Below are 12,988 nucleotides of genomic sequence, written 5' to 3'. Positions count from 1 at the left end.
CCCCTCGAACTCTGTGGGATGGTACGGTGTGTCGGCAGAGTGTCTAACCAGTCACTGGCCACCTCGGGGCGGTCAAAAAAGAGCGCACGTTCTTCATATTCAATCCTCAGGCGGGCCGGAAAAAGCATGGCGTACTTCAGTCCCATGTCCCTGAGTCGCCTTTTCACCCCCGTAAAGCCCATACGTTGTTTCTGCACCGCCTGTGTGAAGTCTGGATAAAAACTGATCAATGCATTCTCAAATTTAGTGGGACCATTGGTACGTGAGGCTTGCAGGATAGCGTCTCTGTCCCGGAAATTAAAAATCCTGGCTATTATAGGCCTCGGAGCAGCCCCCAGCTTGGGCTTCCCACCGGGGACTCTATGAGCACGCTCCACCGTGAAAAAGTTACTGAGGCCCTTTGGTGCCAAGTGTTTAAAAAGAGGTCTTCCACCAGAAGGTCTGTAGACAAGTCTGCGGAGTTCTCCGGAACACATACGATGCGGACATTGTTGCGTCTGGCCTGGCTCTCGAAATCATCCAGCCGACGGGCAAACAAGTCATTGGACGTTCGGAGATTACGGAATTCGGTCTGGAGATCCGAGACATCCGTGGTCAGGCTCGCGGTCCTGATGTCCAGGGACTTGACCCGCTCATTGGTTTTCCCCAAGTTCGTCCTGATAAGATTGACTTTGATCGCCACCGTGTCTATCTTAGCTGCCTGGGTTTCATACTGCTGGCCCATAGTTGTCCGAACACATGCAATGGCACCCATAACATCCTTCAAAGTCGGCTCCCCAGTTGCAGGAGGACCATCACCAGTCTCCTCAAAGACCGTGCTCGCTCCGCCAGGGGATCCTTTCGGGCGGGTAAAGCGATCTATGGTCTGGGATTGGGCAACCCCTCCTCGGTATAAGCCTCTGGTGGCACGCTTCTCGGTATCCGCCTTGCCCGCCATGATGGGCAACGAGCTCTGAGGGAACCTTTGGGTTCTGGTCAGAATGATTCCCTTCGCGGCAAGCCTGTAGAGGCGAGAGGGCGAGGATCGAAAGCAAGCGTAGGACTGGCAGCAGAATCGGGTCAGCCGTGCCGATCGGCAGTAAGTCGCCGTCAACAATGACCAAGAGCGAAACCGAAAGTACCACAGGGGCAGTGGACGTGTCACTCCAGCCGTTGTTGTTCAATTGCCACCTGGGTACCTCGGGGACTCAAGCCCGTGGATGGTCTTCGTTATAGGCCGCAAGTTTTCAAAGTGCAGTAAGTCCGGTTCCCGGTGGCCAAATCAATTTTTGAAAAAAGTTTTTGTATCAGCAGGGCATCAGCGAAAAGTATCCGTCGTCCAAATCAGGATAATTTGCAGGATGGATGCGGGAGGCGGAAAGGGTCTCGGGAGCCCTGTGCTCACGCGTCCATCTTGGATACGCGCGAAGCTCCTCCCCCCTCAATACATAATTTTGAAAAGGATCGGATTGTGGATTATTCCACATTCATACTGATCGCATTGGATCTGAGAACAAAGTGGGGAAGATGTCGATGTTTTGACCCTAAGTGATTAAAGGGGTCTCTTCGGGACTATGTCATCTGGTTCATAACCTATTGAGAGTAGGTTATGAACCAGCATTTTGCTTTGAATCTGATGAAGAATAAAGACAAAACCTTGCAAACAAAGAGCTTAGTGTCTGATTCACATACAATAAATAATATACAGGATACGGTATTCCTTCTTTCTATTACAGAAATGGAGGAAGACCCTATGACAATGGCTAAAGTCTTAGATGAGCTAGAAATCCGGCCAAATTTATCTATATTCAGTGGTCTAAGGAACAAGTCCAAATGATCACTTAATTTAGCAAGTGGAAATAATATAGAAATTTTCCATAAAATGGTCATTGCTGATTTAGATGCAAATGAAAGAAAAGCCAATCCAGGAGGTATTTTAAAAGATAACTTAACACGGGACGAAAGGGTTTCTCTTAATGAACTAGTGAATAACACAGAGGTTATCATTCGAAAAGCGGACAAAAGGGGGGAACATAGTTGTAATGAATAGAGATGATTATGAGAAAGAAATTTACTCCCAACTTGATAACAAAATATGGTATGAAAAAGTGAGCCATAATCCGATGTTCTCCCTGATTGCCGTGATTAATACTCATCTTAAACAATGGTTTGACGAGGGTCTATTGGATGAGGATGAACATCTTTTTCTTAAGGTGAATCGCCCCAGATACCCGTGTCTTTACACACTGCCGAAAATTCACAAGGGCCTACCATTTCCACCAGGTAGGCCGATTGTATCGGGTACAGGGGGACCGACAGAACATCTGTCTCAATTTGTTGACGTCTTTCTCCAACCGATTATGTCTAACTTGCCATCTTATATAAAAGATACACGCCATATTCTAAATATTCTGGGTGACATCAAATGAGAAACTGGAATGATACTAGTAACTTTTGATGTGATCTCGTTGTATACGAGTATTAAGAATGAATTGGGGCTGAAAGCCTTAGACCAGTTTCTTTCTAGAAGACCTGCCAGTCATTGGCAACATACACGAATGACTCTAGCTATGACTGAATTGATTTTGGATAATAATTATTTTTTGTTTAAAGGAGATTGGTTTAAGCAGGATCAGGGTGTGGCCATGGGCTCCAAATTTTCCCCAGCTTATGCGAACATCTTTATGGGATGGCTGGAGGAGAAATTTGTTTGGGGCCCTGGAGCTAATGAGTGAAATGGATCTATCCTGTATTTGGGTAGATTCATTGATGACTGCATTACCACCAGCCATAGTACAACTAATATCACTTTCTTAGATGTCGAACTATATGTGAAGAGTGACCGTATTGAAAGCAAAATGTACCGGAAACCAACTTCATGTAATACAATTTTGCATGCGAAGAGTGCTCACCCACATCACCAAGTGAGAGCAATTCCTTTTGGTGAAATGCTGAGGGCAAGGCGAAACTGTAGCGAAACTGACAATTTTAATGATTGTATATGTGACATGGAAATAAGATTTTTGAGAAGGGGATGTAACAAACAAAATGTTAAGATGGCTAAACAGAGGGCTTTGAAAGTGGGGTGTGGTGAGACGCTCAAACCCTCAGTTAAACACAATAGGGAGGAACAGCCTATTAGATTGATTACAATTTATACCCCAGTAAGTAATGTATTGTTGCAAAGCATGAATAAGCATTGGGACATTCTGAGATTGGATAATGCACTGAGAAAACACATAGGGGGAAGACCACAAGTAACCTATAGGAGAGGTCAGACCTTAGGTTCCCTTCTAAGCCCCAGCTATCCAATATCAGAACGACATGTTACCTGGCTAGATCAATATTCAAAAGGATTTTACAAATGTGGCCATTGTGGAATGTGCAGATGTGCAAAGGACAAAACTAAATGTTTTCAAATCAAGGACGGGAAAAAGAATGATATTAGGATGAACATTACATGCAGTACTAAGTATGTCATCTATATCATTGAATGTACATGTTTGAGAGTTTATGTGGGCAGCACAATCCGCATGCTTAATGAAAGAATGAGTGAACATCTAAGAGCTGTTAAAAATAATGATGGGAGGTATCCGATAGCGGAACATATACATAATTGTGAAAAACAGGACCACAGCAGAAGCTTTAAATTTGATGGTATTGAGCATATACCTGTTGACCCAAGAGGTGGGAACAGGGAACTGAGATTGAGGAGGCAGGAGGCGCGATGGATCATGCGCTTAAGGGCGGTAGAGGAAGGCCTAAATTTTGATCAGGAGCTTCAGTTCTTCCTGGGGGACTAACTTTGACCCATATACTGATTATGGGGGAATCAAGGGAAAAAGCCCCAATGTGCAATCATGAAGCGTGATGTGAGATTAAATGTGGTAATATATTGTTCAGCTAAATATGGAGCTGGTATAAGGAGCACTGTTGTGCAATCACAAATAAGTATGAAGGATGATTAATCTGTGTCAGATATGTGAGGAACGATTGTAGATATATCAACAAATATTTTATGTAGTCTTTGTACGTAAATAAGGAACTTAATCGTTGCAAGATGGCGGCCGCGATACGTTTACGCGACCATTCGTTCCAAAAGAGATTGTCCGTTGTTGCTGTTCATAGAGGCTGTTTAACGGAAGCAGGAACAAGCATGGTGTTTCCTGTACTCGGGAATCACACGGAGGTACCGAGCAAGGTAAGCCAGATGCTAATAGAGGGTACCTAAACTTCCAATTTGAAATTAGACTAAGGACTAACAGTAATATGTAATCTTGCAGGCAGAATTATAGAACCTAACGGGCAGCGGCGAGAAATGTGACAGAATCAGCATTATAAAGGTACGATCTCTGTTTTATACTGAAATAGATTTCTGACGATGTAGGATCAGTAGGACAAGTATATTAAGACTGTTGTTGGTTTTCAGGTTAAATTACCACTGATTTGGTGTGAAGTGAAACACATAGAGATTTAGCCATAACGCCGTAATACACGCCCAGCCTGTTAAAACAGGTAAGAGAGATAACTCATTGTTGGTATTAAGAAACGCGATGATTAGGTATTGCAAGCAGTAAGATTTGGTTGTGCCTCTATTTGTTTTAGGGCAACGGATTTAAATAATGAATATGGCATTAACAGAATTTGAGGAAAAAAGGAAGGTTACCTAAAAGGAGAATAGTGGAAGAGCAAGAGGTAGGATATGATCTAAAAGCCATGTAAAAACTATGTTTAATAACAGCGCATTGATTCAAAGTGCAGTCCTTGCTCCCAATGGGTAGAGACTAAGGATTCGTTTTTTCTATTTCTAACAAGGTTGCATTGTAAAGCCAAGTTGAGGTAAATACTATCTCTAATAAGCACATGGGATTGTAGTGAAAATGTCACGAGTGGTCTCAGTAGAAATGAATCATTTTCCTTTCACTAAAATGTAACGCATGTAATGATTGCAGCACCGATTTTGTAATGTATGATAATGAGCATTGTATGTTGCTATTTTCTATTATTTTTCCTAAATAGCTGAAAACATTACACGGTGCACTACATGAACAAATATATATTCTGTGCATGATGCTGTCACCTTGGATAGGTGTTGGTGGAGCACAGGGTTGTTGTTTTGGGTCATAAAGGACTCTGTAAATAAGAACTATTAAATTTAATGGAGTGAAGATGGTAAAAAAACGTATTTTGTATTACTTCCAGCCCTGACGAACCCGGATGGTTATCATTAACCTCGGCGAAATGCGTTGGAATGGGATTGGAGTCAGATTTGTAATCAAATAAAAGAAGAAGCTTTCAAGAGCCTTGGGACTATTTGATATTACTGGAGTGTGAAATCAATGACCAAAAGACTATATATGTTGTGATAAGTGGAGTGATGCAGTATTATATCTTTACTGGGAGTATCATGTCATTTGTTAGAGCCACCAATGTGAGGGCAAACCACACCATGTTTAGTACTATCATCTAAAAATGAGAAAGCCACTAAATCTGGAGCCAAGTGCCAGTGCAAATGGTTAATGTGTGGAGATGGAGTCATGCTAATGTACTCGCCCCAAAGAAGAAGCCATGTCATCTTGTCAATACCTTTCTGAAGACTCTTGGAGCAGCCCTCAGCCTGAGTGGGAATATTTGAAATTGATCAAAACAAGGGAGCAGAGATAGCTATGATGATCCAGATGAGTAGACACAGGTAAGTATTTATCCTGTATAAATTAGAGAGGCCATGAAATCTGGAGATAGTGCAAGCATTATTTTCTAAAGCAACGTCATTTAGAGCAGAGTTTCTATGTGATCATGTTTAGAGTCGTCACCTCCATGACTTACTGCAACTTCCTGTTGCCCTGGTTGATGGGAAATCTTATGGAATAATACCACATTGTCCTATCTGCTTGTAGAAGGGCTATGATCATACCTTTGTCACATACATCCTGAATGACATTCTTGGCTGGCTTGGAAGACCAGGGCCAATTATTACCAGCAGCTTGCAGGGATAATCACTCAACTAAATTTTGTATGTTTTTTAACAATGCTTGGGACTCATTGATGTGTCTTTGAATTTTTAATCCTCAGTATGGGAAGGTGACTAAAGTCTTGCACTTGAAACCCGTCAATTCACCTAAATGCAGCTCTAAGTGGAGAAGGATTAATTCCCACCTGAGCCCTGCCACACCTTACCCCCCCTCAGAGTTGTAGAATTTGAGTCTCTCAGTTGAACCTATTGTGAAAGTACTGCTTCTCGATCTCACAAACTGAAACCAAGTTGTACTTGTCCTCTGCCACTTTCCTCTTCAACTCCTGAAGCCATGCAATTAACTGCTTGATTCGTAAGAAGCCACTCTGTTAGAGCAAATTCTGTGACATTTAAGGCGACTGCCAGGTGTTCCTTCTAATGAGTAAGGTTATCTGGCAGGCAGGGGCGGCTGCACAGTAACTCAGCCTGAAATTCCATGTCCTCTAGAATCATAATATGGGCCCTCCTATATTGTGAAGTACAATTTCACACTTGAAAATTACTTTCCTTTCAGAATGCAGTTGCCCAAGGGTCAGTAGGGACTGCATACTCGGCTGCAGAAGTTAAATGCCCAGTGGAGTATAATGAAGTTGAGTCCACATTTAGTATGCCTGGTTAGCTTTAGATTTAAAAGACTCCCAAAGTGTCAAGCCTGATCAGTAGCTGAGAATGCATCCTCCATATCATTTCAAAATCTAGGAAGTATTTACTTCAGATTCTGATGTAGAAATATAGTAAAAAGTATTCTGCTCGTACATCTGTAAGGTATTTGTTTCTTTAGCTGATGCAGCCTACACAAGAACAGCCAAAGTGGTACCGAGGTTATTAATAACCTTTGCAGATCTGCTTTCTCAATTGAAGCTTGTTCTCTCAACTCCTGGATCAGAAAGAGGATCAGTAGAGTAGGGATTAAGCTAAGTCTCGCCATTTGAGTTTGGGATGCAGGGGTGTCCCACTGCTCCATTCTGCATAGCAGCATCAACTTTTTCTTGTACTAAAGAAAGTAGTTCATGCTTGGAAAAATACCAACGTCCTGCTGAAGTAGCTTCCTTAGCATATCTATGGGAGCTGTGTGGATTTTATGCCATCAGCGCTCGTGCTGACACTCAGCCTCTTGACCTGCTGAACTAGAAACCATGAGGCATCTTGCTCTGAAGTTTGCAAACAGCCACTGCTGACATTGATTTGATCTATACCCAGTAGTCATCACTGTTCCAGGGCTCAGACTGCAAGATCCCATCAAGCACGGGAATGGCACACTACTGAAACTTTCTTACCTGCATCACAATGTATACTGTTTTTCCGAAGACCTGCATGGAAAGGAATGAGCCACTGACAATGCACATGTTGGTCTTTGTGTATTACTTGCAGTGAGACAAAGGGGAATAGGCAGATGGACCATCTCTGACTTGAGGAGGAGGAGCTGTCCCCTATCACACTTGCACACTGACAAAGGGTTTGACACTAGTCTTCTGTAACACCAAACAAGCTGGCGTCAGGGCAGGGAGGCAGGAAATTCCAAGCACCTCTGGTGAGGGAACCTCCATAACATTCTCCTACTTCAAAGCGGATACTCTGTATAAATAATGAACCCACAGGCCCAACTCTTCAGTACACCTTTGGATGTGTGGAATTCTCAGAAGAACTGCTGTGCTGCTCTGCAAGAAGGACTGTTACTCTGCTGCCCTGTGGCCTGAGTGAAAAGCACTGGACCTGCATCTTGAACCCAGGACAACCAGAGTGACTCCAAAGGCTAGTTAGCTGGCTTCCTGATCAGAACCTAAGGGACTGAAAAGGCTAAAACCACCTTAAACTCAGCACCTGGAATTTGTCTGCTTTGAGTCCTACCCCCCCAAGGAGTGCCACCCCAGGCCTGGACTCTTGGAAGTGGCTGAAGGTGCTCTGCCAGCCCAGCTGTGGTCCTGTGAGCAGAAGCGATGCAATGCGATGCATCTAATTGCAGCCGCATTGGACCTGCCGCTGTACGATGCATTCCAGACGCTGGACCTCGCATCACAGCCTCCGCAGAACTTCCACTGCTTGTCGTATCTTCAATGCAAACCCCTTGTCGACGGCAACCTGGACGATGATGCAGGACTCAGCATAGCAGCCCTGCAGCTTCCTTGAAACCACCACTGTGTGACGAGTCCTCGACACAGGGTCACGCAACTCTCTGCAAGTAGGATTTAAGGTACTTTGTTCAGCGGGCATAACTTGGTCTATGTATCTGACCCGCACTCCATCGAGGTTGGCTTGAATTTGTGACTTTGTCTTGTCCCGAACAAGATAACCACAGTTGGCATTTTGTCCTTTAAGCCACTATTTTCAGTAAACTTGTGAAAATTGCATATCTCCATTTCTACTGATAAGATTTTTGTTCTTTTGGTCACAAATAGTTTATTTGATTTTACACTGTTTTTAGATTGATGTTGGATTTTTCTTGTGTTTTCACTTTATTACTCGTTGAAGTGCAGCATAAATATTTTACACATTGCCTCCAAGTTAATGCTGTCTACTTTGTGCCAAGCTACCAGAGGATGAAGCACAGATTAATTTAAGGTTTGCTTGTGACTTTGCCCTGATCGGAATTGTGGAAGCTGCTTGAGTAGGGTTTCACCCTCCCCTCAACCAGTAACCCAATTTCCTACAGGGTCCTTTTAAAGGGGAGGAGTTAAAAAGGACTCAATTTTTATTTCTAGGTTTAGGGGCAAGCAAACAAGAAGGATGAGGCAAAAATGGCCCAATTTCAAACATTAGGACCTTTGTAAATTCAGTTATTTGTTTTGCTCCATATTGATCCACTTCGCTCTTCTTACCACAGTAAACCCGAACATATGCTGATCTCTTTTCATTCTATCTCTTGCACATTCAGCTGTCATCTCCTTAATCTTTGTGCCTTTGCAGTACCTTCTCTCTTTCAGCCATAATTTATTTCTCATTCAAGGATCTCATTATTCTTAACCCCTCTCATCTCGCATTATTTTCTGTTTTAGCTCCCACTCGAGACAGACAGACAGGATAATGAGATCTGAAATCTACAAGGAGACAATTATTTTGCCAGTGTTCCCTCAAATATTCCCAATCTCACTAAAAGTCCAGAGTCTCAACTCAAATCAGTAGATGTCGGATAGCACCAAGATGTGTGTTGTAAAAACTGCATCAAGTGTGTCCTTTCATCCCAGCTTTGGAGCTGTGCTAATGCTCTATCATCTTCCCTTAGGTTGCCCTGGCCACCCTCCACATAGGCAGAGTAAATCATTACTCACTGGCTCACTGGCTCATGAGATAGACATGGCTGATGAGTGAATACTGGGTAACAAATATAGGGTTTGTTGACAGATGTAGCTCACTTTTACAGGTCATTTCTTCAAATAACATTGGTGGCCCATAGTTCTAGTCCAACCGTGAACCAGGCATCACAGGGTAGTTGGAGTCAAGCAAGTGAAATCAGGTGCCCTGGGTTGAAAGTCTTGCTGAGGTCATTACAACATCTCCCTCTTCTTGCCTCACAGTGTCTCTACTTGATCTGCATTGATCTACCTCTTCGTTTCATCCTCTCCCCACCTTCTGCTCTCACTCCTCCAGCGTTGTTTCTTCCCCTTCCTCTGAATTCCTACTCAAAATCTTTTCTTGTCCCTAGCTGGGATTTATTTTAATGTGTGGAAATGTATATTTCAATGGGAAATAGGGCAAGTAGTGTGTGCAGCTCAGCTCCCCAGACTTTGTTCACAGTTCCCATAGGTGGTTTGTGTACATGCAGTTTCCTATAACCTCTCCATGTTGTTTATATAGACCAAAATGAGGGAAGAGAAGATGTTTTATTAATGTAAGCCTTAAAACAGAATTCTTAGCTTCAGAGTTTTTCAAGGTAAATGAAAACAACATGCAATCCATTAAATTATATGGTGGCTTTTCTGCAAGGCTGTTGCACTTCAAATCTAAAATTTACGTGTCCTATGATTTAATAAGCGGTCATTTCACAACACCAAACAATATGCAGACAGGAAACCTTTCAAACTCCTGTGGATAGCGAAGTTATTTTTGCTGGGGAACTACTTGTACGCAGAAACAAAAGTCGCATTGAACAAAGAAATTAATGACTTCCTCAGAAAATTACACTAAGGAATAAAACATAAATAATGGAGAGACGAAAATTAAAAAAACATCTGATTTGAGAATGTAAAGTCCTGATGAGGTGACCTGAAATTACAGAACTCATGATGGCCATAAACTTGTAATAGCATTGGATGAATGACTGACGAATGAATGAACAATATTTATATAACAAACTGTTACTCTGAAAAAGAAATGTCATGGCGCTAAGATAAAAAAAAGAGAGCAAAAAGGACATTAACCCTTTCGATGCTGATGACGAGCTCAGCTCGTCATCACCCACGGGTGTCGTGTGCTGATGACGAGCTGAGCTCGTCATGTAAACAGCAAAATGATCATTTGCAGCACAGCGCAAAAATCACCGCAGCAGCCATGTGGTTAAGACAGTTGAAAAAGCCACCCATTCAAGAATTTTTCAATTCCAGAGTAGTGGGGTGCACACCACAAGAGACAAGGAGAGAATTCCACAGCTTGGTAGTGCAGTTGAAGAACGAGTGGCCGCAGATATGACTTCTTTAAAACTTTGGCACCAGCATAAATCCAGAGCCAGTGAAGTGTATGCAGGGTCGACCCAAAATCACACTGACGGGGACGGCACCCTGGGCGGAAAGAATATTTGGTGTTTAAAGTGGGGATGCGGGTCGTTACGGTGTGATAGCAGGAGGTGTGAGGAAGATGGGAGTAGGGCAGGGTGTTGATGGGGTGCTAACAATTACTCTGAGGTACATTAAAGGCTGATTACAAAGTATTTATCTGGGCCCGATTGAGACCAAGTGGGATGAACGAGCGGCTGTTTGCATGACATTAAGTCAGGCAGCTTCCTGCTGCGACCCTCACAATATTGGGGGCCTGGTCCCAGCCTGCCCATTGCCAAGGCCAACCCTGAGTGTGGGGCACGCTCTAGTAAATGCAGACTTTTCTGGACCGATCAATTGGGCCAATCAATTCAAATTCGACATGCACTGAAAATAGGGTGACCAACCATTCGTAAATTTCATGGACAGTCTGTAATTTGGACCTCACGTCCGCTGTCCGTGAGGATATCTTTTACGAATGCCTTTTGTCCGTAATTTTGGGCCTTGCAGAGAGCAGAGATGTTCCCCTGCGAGAGGCCTCAGCTCGCTGATGGGGCCGCCTCGCACTCATCCTTGGAGCACAAGAGCAGCCCCACCGAACCCATTGCTATTCTGTATGCGACTGATTGCCACATACAGAATGACAATGGGCCAGTCTGAGCTGTTTAAGCATGTGGCGGCCTCCTCCTGCCATGGTCTAGGGAGGTCATTCTGTTAGGGCTTGATGGAAGAAATGTACAAAAACACATGCTGCTATGTTCCAGTTCGTGAAAAGAAGCCAGCGAAAGAAGTTAAAAAGAAGAGGCTATAGTTCTTACACAGTCTCATCATTTCAGAGCTGAAGCATTTTTAATATTATATACAACAAACCCATAGTACCTGCTTTTTCATTTATTTTATGGAACTAACATCCATTGACAAATCCAATAGCCATGGCTTATTGTAGATCTAATGTTACTGGATGCAATGATAGAAACAGGAAAATACCAGTCGGGCAGCACATATGTTTAGCTTAGGCGTTTTAAGCCATGTCCTTAATTACATCAGACACGTCCCTTGGAGAGAACCCCAATTTTTTCATCCCACTTAAAGCCCTGGAAACATCACCATGTCACAGTCACCTCAAGTCCTGGCACTGTGCATCATGCATTCCTCATGATTACCAAGTTTTTCAGATTGCCAATGTGCCGGGGCATATTGAACCCTCCAACACTCCACCACTTGCTTTAGGAACTACAGGGAGGGTGAAGTTATTGATGGGCCTCCTCTGTCTGCAACTCAGTAGACAAAGCTCAGCTCATAACTAATGTGAAAAGGTGGGTGAGTGAGTAAGTGAAGGAATGGGTAAATAGCTGGATGAATTAGTGAAAGGATGGATGAGTGAAAAGGTGGATAGATAATGAGAGGATGGATGAGTGGTAGGGCAGATGGATGGGTAAAAGGGTGGATGAATCAGTGAAAGGATGGATGAGTCAAAGGGTGGATGTTGGGTGAGTGGGTGCATGGATGAGAGAAATGATGGATGTATTGATGAATTGATAAGCGAAAGGGCGAATGAATGGATGGATGATTAAAAGGGTGGATGAAAGGATAGACTAGCGAGTGAAAGGGAAGGTAGCTGCACAAAAGGATGGATGAATGAGTGATAGAGTCAATTGATAGATTCATGAGTGGAGGAGTAAATGGATGGCGAAGTGAAAGGGGAATGGAGAGAGAAATGAATGATTGGCAGAATGGATGGGAGAATGGGTGCATGGATGAGAGAAAAGAAGAATGTAAAGATGAATGAGTGAAAGAATGCATACATGAGTGAAAGGGAGGGTGGGGAGATGGAGGAAAGGATGGCTAGATGGATGAGTGAAAGAGTGAATGGTTGGACGGATGAGTGAAAGGGTGGATGGTTGGAAGGATGAGTGACAGGGTGGATGGATGAGTAAGTTAAATGATGGCGCGATGGGTGAAAGGATAAATAGTTGAATGGATGAGTGATTGGATGGAAGAGTGGATGGATGAGTGAAAGGATGGCCTGGGTGAATGGGTGGATGGAGGGACGGATGAGTGAAATGATGGATAGTAGGATAGATGATAGATAGGTTTGCAAATGGTTGAAAAGGTTTGGATATGGATGGGCACCCAGATGGAAGGACAGAATGAATGATGAAAGACTGAACGTGGTTCCGTCACAGCCCCGCTCGCTCACTAATTCACCCGCACAGGCATCAGTGCCGGGTGGGCGGAGCGACCTGCTCATGACGGAACCACGTCATCATAAGCACACGGCGCCTGTGGCTCATGAGGGCGTGGTTCC

The 12,988-nt window shown here is 43.6% G+C and overlaps 1 protein-coding gene across 2 annotated transcripts in view; it reads right to left on the bottom strand.

Moving 5' to 3' along the window:
• MAP3K5 (mitogen-activated protein kinase kinase kinase 5) overlaps nucleotides 1-12,988 on the bottom strand; it is a 1,016,304-nt gene that overhangs the window by 26,251 nt on the left and 977,065 nt on the right. The window lies entirely within an intron of this gene.

The sequence above is a fragment of the Lissotriton vulgaris genome, chromosome 6, assembly GCF_964263255.1.
Source record: "Lissotriton vulgaris chromosome 6, aLisVul1.2, whole genome shotgun sequence".
NCBI classification, from domain to species: domain Eukaryota; kingdom Metazoa; phylum Chordata; class Amphibia; order Caudata; family Salamandridae; genus Lissotriton; species Lissotriton vulgaris.
Note: the sequence above shows the minus strand (reverse complement) of the source record. Positions and strands in the feature narration are given on the sequence as shown.